Source organism: Plecotus auritus (assembly GCF_963455305.1).
Source record: "Plecotus auritus genome assembly, chromosome: X".
Taxonomy (NCBI): domain Eukaryota; kingdom Metazoa; phylum Chordata; class Mammalia; order Chiroptera; family Vespertilionidae; genus Plecotus; species Plecotus auritus.
This window is the reverse complement of record NC_137784.1, coordinates 114,334,669-114,347,300: the sequence shown is the minus strand read 5'-3', so window position 1 is coordinate 114,347,300 and position 12,632 is coordinate 114,334,669.

Here is a 12,632-nt window from a genome sequence, read left to right as displayed (position 1 = left end):
ATTGTGTCCTTGGAACTAAGGGGACATTAAACTTCTTGCAGAGGGTTCTCTCTTTGCATGAATCCATGTTTAGTAGCACCCTGGATAGCTGCTATCACTATTCGTGTAACATTTAGAACAGTGACTCAAAAATGGAAGGAAGTACTGCATCAATGGAGCTAGCAGTTACTGTCCACTCGGGAGATTCAGCAAAGTTCCTAACAACAGGTCAGCAAAAGGGCACTCCATTTTCACATAACTGCCAGTCCCTGTTACAACACCTGTTAGCTTGAAAGCTCATTTTGCAGATTCTCATCTAGCATTCCCAGGAGAGGTAAAACAGGGGTGGGCAAACTTTTTGACTCGAGGGCCACAATGGGTTCTTAAACTGGACCGGAGGGCCGGAACAAAAGCATGGATGGAGTGTTTGTGTGAACTAATATAAATTCAAAGTAAAGGAGCGGAGGGGAGAGCAAGAGAACCCTCCGCTCTTTCGGCTCCGCGGGCCGGATAGAACAGCCGAATGGGCCGGATCCGGCCCACGGGCCGTAGTTTGCCCACGGCTGGGTAAAAACATGCCTTGATTTGGTTGTTGTGCCCAGATCATGACCCCCTTTGGGAGTTTTTCTCAGGAACACTGACGATTCTCTGGTCCCAGAAATGGGCTGAGCTGTTTGTAACATCATAGAAGATTAGCCACCTTGTTATTGAACTTTGAGCTCCTGAAGGCCGGACTGCAGACTCTACCCTCCCCATTCCATTTTACACTTGCAGCTCACAGCTGCACATAGCTATCTTCTCCCTCGTGTGTATATAATCAGCCAACTGGCGGCAGGTGGGGGTGGGGGTGGTGGTCAGAGCAGAATTTGAAGAAGTGTCTATTCAGGTCCTCTGTATATTTTTAAATTGTAATATTTGCTTTTTGTTGTTCAGTTATATGAGGGTGTTTTTTTTAATAGATTTTGGATATTAACGCTTATCAGATATAACATTGGGGAATATCTTCTTCCATTCAGTAGGTTGTCTTTTTGTTTTGTTGATGGTTTTCTTTTAAAAAAAAATTCAATTTGATGATGTAGAAAGGCTTTTCTTAAACTCAAGTTTGGTGTAGCCATGCTCTGTGCTAAAGAGCCTTGAGCATTTCACTTTAATTACCAGGGATTCCAGTAACTAGATTGGCTCCAGATTTCATCCTAACCGGATGCCGCAGCTGCAGTCAGAGTGCATTACAGACTTTTCACTCAGGGCTAGTTCATGGTGCGTAGCTGAAGAGCCCTAGGTCCTCTAGCATACCTCACCTAACTGCCTCCACAGGCTCAATTTCCCCCCACAAACCACCCAACCAGCATGCGACAAGAATATCTTACACATCTTGTTGAAACTTGCATGAGTGCTTATGCCAGGCACTGTTTGCATGGTGTATGTTATCTTCCTAACACTTCTGTGGTTCCATTGCAAGGAAAAGGTTATCATCCCCATATTGCAGTCAGACACCTGAGTTTAGAAAAATTGAGTCACTTGTGCAGAGCCAGAATTCAAACCCAGGTCAATCACATTCCTGCGCCATTTTTCTGTTCACAAGTAAACCATATTTTCTCCCTGGAAGAGTAACATAGTCAAAAATGACTATGGATGTCATTTTTTTCTGCTGATATATGAATCTCAAAATGGGCCATGCTGAGTATTTAATTACCATGGATTCTTACTGGTCAGTTACAAAGTTCTGATGCCTGGATGGACACAAAGCCCTGTGTGTGACTGGGCAGGAATCAAGGTTTTCCATGAGTTCTAGTTGGTTGAATTATCTACTGTTAACATAGAACAGCTGTTTAATATTTCACTGAGGACACGATCTTTTTGTGTTTTTGTCAATAACTTCAATACCGAGTTCCTTGGATTGTGTTAATACAATAACACCCAAGCTCGGTATATTCCCTCAAAATGGATCAACCCCTAAGCGTATTGATAGCACAAATTCCAGATATGTGAAATTTTCAGGTTGAATCAGAAATGGCTTACTGGGCTCTCAGTAGACCAGCAGGCACTGTAAGGATCCTGAAGGCAGCTGCCTCACAGCCAACCTCTGGTGCCTGAGGCAAATGAAAATATGGAGCAAAGGACCATGTGATGAAAGTTACACACAGAAAACTGGACTCTTCAAGCTGCTGACTTCCTAATAACAGGCCAGGGAAGTCTTCTGAGCAGAATCTAAAGCACCTATAAATTAATCTGAGATGATCAGGAGGAAAGTGGAATTTTCCAGTCAAAGCAGGATATATTGGCAATTGCATCAAAAAGAGTAAATTACTCAGAGATAAACTTAACCAAGGAGATGAAAGACCTGTATTCTAAAAACTATAGACATTGAAGAAAGAAATTTAAGAGGACACAAGTAAATAGAAGGATACCCTGTGCTCATGGATTGGAAGGATTAATATTGTTGTAATGACCATATTACACAAAGTAATTTACAGGTTCAAGGCAATTCCTATAAAAATACAAATGTTATTCTTCTCATACCTAGAAAAAAATAATCCTAAAATTTATATGGAACCAAAAAAGAACCCAAATACCCAAAGCAATCTTGACAAAGAAGAACAAAGTTGGAAGTATCACACTCCCTGATCTCAAACTTTACTATAAGGCTATAATAATCAAAACACATAGATAAATGGAACAGAATAGAGAGCCCAGAAATAAACCAACACCTATATGGTCAACTAATCTATGACAAAGGAGGTAAAAATATACACTGGATTAACAGTCTCTCCCATAAGTGGTGTTGGGAAAACTGGATAGATATATACCAAAAAAAGAAGAAACTGGCCCAAGTTATTATACTATATACCAAATCAAACTCAAAATGGCTTAAAGACAAATGTAAGGCCCGAAACCATAATACTCCTAGAGGAAAACATAGAAAGTAAACTCTTTGACATCACTCTGAGTAATAAATTTTTTGGTAAGTTCCCTCAAGTAAGGGAAACAAAAGCAAAAATAAACAAATGGGACTGCGAAAGAAACTTTCAACAAAAGAAAAAGACAACATACTGAATATATTCACAAACATTATATCCAAAAAAGGGTTGAAATGCATAATATATAAGGAGATAATATAAATCAATAATAAAAATAATCCAATAAAAAAATGGTCAGAAGGCGCAAAAAGACATATCCCCAAAGAAGACATACAGATGGCCAACAGCCATATGAAAAGTTGCTCAGCATAACTAATCATCAAGAAAATGAAAATAAAACCACAATGAGATACCACCTCACATCAGTCAGAATGGCTATTATATAAAAAAGTCAACAAATGACATGTTCTGTCGAAGATATTAAGAAAAGGAAACCCTTATGTGCTGTTGGTATGACTGTAAACTGATACAGCCTTTATGGAAAACGGTATGGAGATTCCTCAAAAATCTAAATATATATATATATACCATACAACCCAGCAATTCCTCCACTTGGTATTTATCCAAAGAAAACAAAGACACTAATTCAAAAAGATATGTGTATTTCTATGTTCATTGCAGCATTATTTACAATAGCCAAGGTATGGAAGCAGCCTAGGTGTCCATCAATAGATGTATGGATGAAGAAAATCTCCCCCCTCCTCTCTCTCTCTCTCTCTCTCTCTCTCTCTCTCTCTCTCTCTCTCTCTCTCTCTCAAACACACACACACACACACACACACACACACACACACACACACACACACACACTGGAATATTGGGCAGCAATAAACAGAATGAAATATTGCCATTTGCCACACATGGATGGACCTAGAGGGTATTATGCTAAGTGAAATAAGTCAGGAAACAAAACAAAGAAAACAAAACAAAAGCATACTCATAGAAACAAAGATGAAAAGAATGGTAACCAGAAGGAAGGAGGTGTAGGGATGGGGGAAATGGGTAGCAGAATATAGTAAATAATATTTTGATAAGTTCACACAGTGATAGATGATTACTAGAAACGGGGTGATCACATTTTAAAGTATAAATATGTTGAATCACTATATTGTGCACCTGAAACTAATATCCTATCTAATAAAAGAGTAATATGCAAATTAACTGTCACTTCACAATAAAGATGGAAGTGCCCACAGCCAATAAGGAGGGAATATGCAAATTGATGTGACAAAGATGGGAGCACCGGCCGGAGCCAGCCAGAGCAGGCGGGAAGCTTGGCTTCCTTGGTTGCCCCAGCAGGCTCCATGGTCGCTGTCCAGACAAAGCCATAGTGGCAGGGCTGAGGCAGAGGCGGTTAGGGGAAATCAGGCCAGGAGTGGAGGGCAGTTGGGGGTGATCAGGCCAGCGGTGGGGGAAGTTGGGGATGAGCAGGCCAGCAGGGGGTACCAGTTGGGGCCAAGCAGGCCGGCAGGGGGGGGCAGTAGAGGGTGAGCAGGTCAGCAGGGGCGAGCAGTTGGGGGCAAGCAGGCCAGCAGGGGGGCAGTTGGGGGCAAGCATGCCAACAGGGGGGGGCAGTAGGCAGCAAGCAGGCCGGCAGGGGGTGCAGTTGGGGGTGATCAGGATGGCGGGGGCACAGTTGGGGGCAATCAGGCCAGCAAGGGGGCAGTTGGGGGTGAGAAGGATGGTGGGGGGCCAGTTGGGGGTGAGCAGGCTGGCAGGCAGAGTGGTTGGGGCAATCAGGCAGGCAGGCAGGTGAGCGGTTAGGAGCCAGTGGTCCCAGGTTGCAAGAGGGATGTCTGACTGCCGGTTTAGGCCCAATCCCTGTGGGCCTAAACTGGCAGTCAGACATCCCCCAAGGGGTCCCAGATTGGAAAGGGTGCAGGCCAGGCTGAGGGACGCCCCCCCCCCCCGTGCACAAATTTCGTGCACAGAACCAATAGTAAGAATATAAGATTGGAGGACCCAAGATGGTGACCAGCAAGAAGGTAGGGAGGGAGAGTGTGTGAGAGAGTGAGGGAGCAATAGAGTAGTGTGTGGACGTGTGTGGTGTGTGTGTGAGTGAGAGCTAGGGACAGTTAGATCCTGCAGGTCTTCCAAGGGGCTGCCAAACCGGGCAGTCTTAGATGGCAAAACCCCTCTGCCACTGCAAACATGCCAGGGGCAGCCAGCACAGGCAGAGAGACCATGCCATCTTGAAGAACAGAACTGCTTGAGACTAGGATCCTAGCCTCGCCACCACCCAATCTGGTCTCAGATGCAAACCGGGACCCTATAGCCACTCAGGTAAAAGACCTACGACCACAGCTGCAGACCCAGAGACACCAAGACCCCAGGCACCCCAGCCGCAGATTTCTGTGAGTCACAAAGCCAATCCCCCTCCCTGCTGCCCCCTCGGCAGTGGCATAGGAACTGCCAGACCCTTTCCGCTCAAACAGGCCTCCTGCCCACACACAGCAGCAGCGGCTCTACCTGAATTTGAGCCTGGGTGTGCGGACACGGGAAGTTTGTTTCCTGCGGCCAGAGCCCAGGCCCACGCAGGGAGGCTGTGCTGAATTTGATCCTGAGAGTGCAAACTCGGGGAGTTTGTTTTCCATGACCAGACCCCGCGCCCATGCAGGGAGGCTGCGCTGAATTTGAGCCTGAGAGCACAAACTCAGGGAGTTTGTTTTCTGCAACCAGACCTCACACCCACGCCCACGCAGGGAGGCTGTACTGAATTTAAGCCTGAGAGTGTGAACTCGGGAAGTTTGTTTCCTGCAGCCAGACCCCGGACCCACACAGGGAGGCTGCGCTGAATTTGAGCCTGGGTGTGTGAACTCGGGGAGTTTGTTTCCCACGGCCAGACCCCAGGCCCATGCAGGGAGGCTGAATTTGAGCCTGGGTATACAGACACGGGGAGTTTGTTTCCCACAGAGCACACCCGTGGGACCAGACTCCACACCCACACAGGACGGCAGAGTCACCTGACCTTGATTCAGGGCAAGCGCACACAGAAGGCTGTTTTTTGCAGGGCAGGAGTGGACCTCCTGCTGACACAGTGCAACTGTGCAACCTGGTCCCCCAAGCAGACCAGAGACCCTGATTCCCCATGTGAGAGGCAGCACTGAGTACCAGTGACTTGAATCTGTTTCTCACCGAGTGTGCCTGGGATCCCTGATTTCCAGTGGATTCACACTAAGAGCCAGTGACTCCAATTCTTGGGGCATGCACACGCAGGGACCCTGTTTCTCAGTGTGAGGCAGCCCCAAGAAACAGAGACTCTGATATTTGATTCTTGGTGCAGGCACAGGGGGTCTCTGACTCCTGACACACGCTAGGAGACTCTGATTTTCAGCACATGCCATCAGGATCTCTGTTTGAGCACAGCACAGGCGGGGTCCCTGATTCTAGGTATGCATACGAGGCCACACAAGTGCCTGTGACTCTGATCCTGGGCGAGTGTGGCTCCCACCAACTCATGGCAACCACACGTCTTGGAGTTGGAGCTCTTCAGTGACACTTGGAGGGCACGAAGCTCCCACTGCACACAGCCCAGGCCCCCACAACTCGACATTTGAACCTTCTGGTAATAGTTAGAATGGGGCTACAATGAAACAATCCCCAGAGGAGAGAAAATGAGGAATTGCCAAGAAAGGAAATAAATGAAAAGGAAGCATGCAACATGACAGAAAAAGAAACCAGAGTAATGGTCGTACAGTTCATACATCAGATGGATGAGAAAATCAAAAACAGATGCAAAAAACAGGAAGAAATCAAAAGTGATATAGGTACAATCAAAAACACAATGGAAGGTTTCAACAGTAGACTAGAAGAAGCACAGGACCGAATTAGTGAGTTAGAAGATAAGGTACAGAAACAAGCCCAATCTGAACAGCAACTGGAGAAAAAAATTAAGAAGCAGGAGGAGAGCCTAAGGGAGCTTTGGGACAACACAAAACAAAGTAACATATGCATAATAGGGCTGCCAGAAGAACAAGAAGAGCAGCAAGGATTAGAAAATCTATTTGAAGAAATAATGACAGAAAAGTTCCCAGATATGGGGAAGAAAAAAGTTACACAAATACAGAGAGTCCCAAGCAAGATGAATCCCAAAAGACCCACACCAAGACACATCATAATTACAATGGCAAATGTTAACGACAAAGAGAGAATCTTAAAGGCTGCAAGAGAGAGACAGAGAGTTACCTACAAAGGATCCCCATCAGATTATCAAATGATTTCTCAACAGAAAAACATCAAGCTAGAAGGGAATGGAAGGAGGTATACAAAGTGATGCAAAACAAAGGACTGAATCCAAGAATACTCTATCCAGCAAGACTATCAATCAAAATTGAAGGGGAAATGAGGAACTTTGCAGACAAAAAAAGCCTATGGGAGTTTATCACTATCAAACCAGCAATGCAAGAAATGCAAAAGGGAATGCTGTAAAAAGAAGAAATAGAAAGGGAGGAAGGAACACAGGCATAAAATACAGAAATGACTACAAACAAGTACCTATCGATAATAACATTAAATGTAAATTGATTAAATACTCCAATCAAAAGACATAGAGTGAATGAATGGATAAGAAAACATGACCCATATACTGTATATGCTGTCTATAGGAGACCCACCTCAGAATAAGGGACTCATTCAGACTGAAAGTGAAGGGATGGAAAAATATCTATCAGGCAAATGGACATGAAAAAAAAAGCTGGGGTAGCAATACTTATATCTGACAAAATGGACCTCAAATTGAAGACCATAATAAGAGACAAGAAAGGCCACTTCACAATACTAAAGGGATCAGTACAAGAAGAGGATATAACCCTGGTAAACATTTATGCACCCAATGCAGGAGCACCCAAATACATTAAAAAAACTTCTGGAAGATATCAGGGGTGATATTAACAGCAACCCAATTATAGTAGGAGAATTTACTACCCCATTAACATCATTGGATAAATCTCTAGACAAAAAAAAAAAATAGCAAAGCAACTTCAATCCTAAACGACTCACTAAATCAGATGGACTTAATCAACATCTTTAGAACATTCCACCCCAAAACTACAGAATATACATTCTTCTCAAGTGCACATGGGACATTTTCAAAGATAGACCACATATTGGGACACAGGCAAAGTCTCTCCAAATTCAAGAGGATTGAAATCATATCAAGCGTCTTCTCAGATCACAATGGCATGAAATTAGAAATCAACTACAGTAAAAACAATACAAAACTTCAAACACTTGGAGGCTGAGTAGCATACTATTAAACAATGAGTGGGTTACCAAAAAGATCAAAGAAGAAATAAAACACATCCTGGAAACAAATGACAATGAAAGTACAACAATCCAAAATCTTTGGGACACAGTGAAAGCAGTACTGAGAGGGAAGTTCATAGGATTACAGGCCTAACTAAAAACAAAAACAAACAAACAAAAAAAACCCACCAAAAACAAAAACAAAAAAACAAACAAGAAAAACTGATAATAAACCATCAACCTCTGCAACTTGAAGAATTAGAAAGAGAGCAACAAGAAAAGCCCAGAGTGATTAAGGAAGGAAATAATAAAGATCAGAGTGGAAATAAATGACATAGAGACCAAAAAAACAACAACAAACAAACAATAGAAAAGATCAATGAAACCAAGAGCTGGTTCTTTGAAAGGATAAACAAGATTGATGAACCTCTAGCCAGGCTCACCAAGAAGCAAAGAGAGAGGGCCCAAATAAACAAAATCAGAAACGAAAGAAGTGAAATAACAACAGACCCCACAGAAATATGAAGAATCATAAAAAAAATACTATGAGCAACTCTACTCCAACAAACTGGTCAACCTAGAAGAATCTGACATATTCCTGAAAAACAGTACAACCTTCCAAGACTCAGCCAGGAGGAATCAACAAATCTGAATAGGCCGATAACTATGGAGGAAATTGAAGCAGTAATAAAAAATCTTCCAACAAACAAAATCCCTGGACCAGACGGCTTCACAGGGGAGTTTTATCAAACATTCAAAGAAGAAATAAAACCTATCTTCCTCAGACTATTCAAAAAAATTCAAAAGGAAGGAGCACTTCCAAGCTCTTTCTACGAAACCAGCATTACCCTAATCCCAAAACCAGATAAAGACAATACAAAGAAAGAGAATTACATGCCAATATCCCTCATGAACATAAATGCCAAAATCCTCAACAAAATTTTAGCAAATCGAATCCAGCAATACATTAGAAAGATCATACACCATAACCAAGTAGGATTTATTCCGGGGATGCAAGGATGGTACAATATCCGCAAATCAATAAATGTGATACACCATATAAAAAAACTGTGAGATAAAAACCATATAATCATATCCATTGATGTAGAAAAAGCATTTGACAAAATGCAACACCCTTTCTTGATAAAAACCCTCAGCAAGGTGGGAATAGAAGGATCATACCTCAACATAATAAAAGCCATATATGACAAACCCACAGCCAACATTATACACAATGGGCAAAAACTAAAACCATTTCTACTAAGAACAGGAACAAGACAGGGATGCCCACTCTCACCACTCCTGTTCGACATAGTACTGGAAGCACTAGCCATTGCGATCAGACAAGAAGAAATAAAAGGCATCTAAATTGGAAAAGAAGAAGTAAAACTGTCCTTATTTGCAGATGACATGATATTGTACATAGAAAACCCCAAAAACTCCATCAAAAAACCACGAGACTTAATAAATGAATTCGGCAATGTAGCAGGATACAAAATTAACACCCAGAAGTCTATGGCTTTTCTATACACCAATAATAAACTCACAGAAAGAGAAATTAAAAAAATCAATCCCATTTACTATTGCAACAAAAAAAAATTAAGATACCTAGGAATAAACTTAACCAAGGAGATAAAGGACCTATACTCAGAAAATTTCAGAACGCTGAAATAAGAGATAGAGGAAGACATGAACAAATGGAAGAATATACCATGTCCATAGATTGGTAGAATCAACATCATTAAAATGTCCATACTATCCAAAGCAATCTATAAATTCAATGCAATCCCCATTAAAATACCAACGGCATACTTCAAAGACCTAGAACAAATTCTCCAAATATTCATCTGGAATAAAAAAAGACCCCGAATAGCTGCAGCAATCTTGAGAAAGAAGAACCATGTTGGAGGGATCACAATACCAGATATCAAGCTATACTACAAAGCCATTGTTCTCAAAACTGCCTGATACTGGCACAAGAACAGACATATAGACCAATGGAACAGAACAGAGAACCCAGAAATCAACCCAAGCCATTATGCGCAATTAATATTTGACAAAGGAGGCAAGACCATACAATGGAATCAAGACAGTCTCTTCAATAAATGGTGTTGCAAAAACTGGACAGACACTTGCAAAAAATGAAACTAGACCACCAACTTTCACCATACACAAAAACAAACTCAAAATGGATGAAAGACTTAAACGTAAGATGGGAAACCATAAAAATCTTAGAAGAAGCAATAGGCAGCAAAATAGCAGACATTTGTCGTAGCAATATATTTACCGATACAGCTCCTAGGGCAATGGAAACTAAAGAGAAAATAAACAAATGGGACTACATCAAAATAAAAAGCTTCTGCACAGCAAAAGAAACCATCAATAAAACAACAAGAAAGCCCACTGCATGGGAGAACATATTTGCCAACGATATCTTTGATAAGGGTTTAATCTCCAACATTTACAGGGAACTCATACAACTTAACAAAAGGAAGATAAACAACCCAATAAAAAAAATGGTACTGGAGTTCAAGGCAAAAGAGCAGACTTATCCAGGGAAGATTCTCTACCCTGTTTGTGTCTTTGACAGATTCTCATTTGGGAGGCAAAGAAGAGGTGAAGACACCCATCCTCCAGTCTCTGAGACTCCCTGGGCCTCCCTGTTTTACCAGGAATACAGTAATGAGAGTCACAACACCAGCAATACCAGACCTCTGCTCAGGGTGTCTGCCTGCCAGGCACTTCTCCAAGGGCTGTACATACAGTAGCTCATTTAACCTCGAACAGCTTTGGTGGGCAGGCACAGGAAAGGTATGTAACAGGCCCCAAGTCACATAACTGCATGTGGCAGAACCAGGATGTGAACCCCCTTGTCTGGCTTCAGAGCCCCAGGCTTCCACCCCTTCAGAATGCCTCCTCTTGATCCTTGTGGGAGGCCAGGAAACCATTCTCCACCTTCTATTTGTTTTGCTTTTACATGTTTCTATATGGGATGGAAAGAAACCTGGAGGACTGAGCCCTCCCTGCCACTCAAGAAAAGGTAATGTGTGGTCTGGGTCCCTCTTACAGGCATCTGTGCCTCAACTTCCTCAGTTATGTGAGACTGAGTGGGGCAGCAAGTCACATCTCATAATCTGTTTTAGTTCCTCAGAGAACAACACTAAAAAAGCCACAAAGCCCTGTCCTCGACATTAGTCCTCTCACATCGTATAAAAATCCATGTCCTACCCCTACACAGTACCTACATAGGTCACATTCTGATGTTAAGCATATGGTTGCTCTGTATCAGAGACTTGCTAGGTAATATGGCATGAGAAGTGTGACTATTCACAGGCATATTTTCTACAACTAAACACCCCATTTATTTGAATTGGCATTTTAAAAAAGCAGTAATTTAAGAGTCATGGCCGAGGTTGAATCCAGACTGCGAAAGAGTAGAGTCCTAACTGGTTTGGCTCAGTGGATAGAGCATTGGCCTGTGGACTGAAAGGTCCCAGGTTCGATTCCGGTCAAGGGCATGTACCTTGGTTGCAGGCACATCCACAGTAGGAGGTGTGCAGGAGGCAGCTGATCGATGTTTCTCTCTCATCGATGTTTATAACTCTCTATCCCTCTCCCTTCCTTTCTGTAAAAAATCAATAAAATATATTTTTTTAAAAAAGAAAGAGTAGAAAATCCTACCTAAGACTGAGTTCTTCTGTAATTTTCTGTTTGTAGTTGGATCTTGAAGCCAGTGTTGCTGACCACTGCCCAGTGGACCTTTTGAAACACAATGAACACTGTTAGGACATTTTGGTAACTCCTCCCACAGGAGTTTTAAGTGGAGAGATTTTGCTCAAGCCAAGGAAGAGCTCTGAGACCACGATAACCAATGTCCAGGGAACAGATAAGTAAGCAGATGGTACCCAAACCAAGGTAGTATCTTCTCTCGCCTCCAGCACCGCTCACTCACCATATTCAGCCATGATCACGCAGTAACCCAAGTAGTGGTGGTCAGTGCTTGGACCTTGTAAAAGGTTGTGGTTACTATGTCCTAAAGATCATTGTGAGTTGTAATGACACCTCTTGGTGTCTAACCAATCAGATCCTGGGACTCAGGGAAAGAGTGGGGGGAGGGGAGAGGGAACTGCTTTCTTTCCCTTCCTGGTCAGTTGCTGCTCTAGTAGGAAATGTGGCTGTTCAATGTTGTGGGAGTTTAAGCATCCAGATACACCAAAATAATGTGGCACCTGTCTCTGTCATCAACAAACTAATTGAACTGATCAACTATAACTTTGATGTGTAATGACAGGGTGAGGACTGTCATTTCTCCAATTTAGTAAAAATACATTATATACAGAAGTGGTTAGGAATACAGGCTCAAGAGAAAGGTGGTCTGATTTCCAGCCCCAGTTCTGAGTGTCCCTGGGCAAATCCCTTAAATTCTCATTCTCAGGTTCTTCCTTGGTAAAGTAGAGATGACAATAGTAACTCCACTTGTAGGAGTTTGTG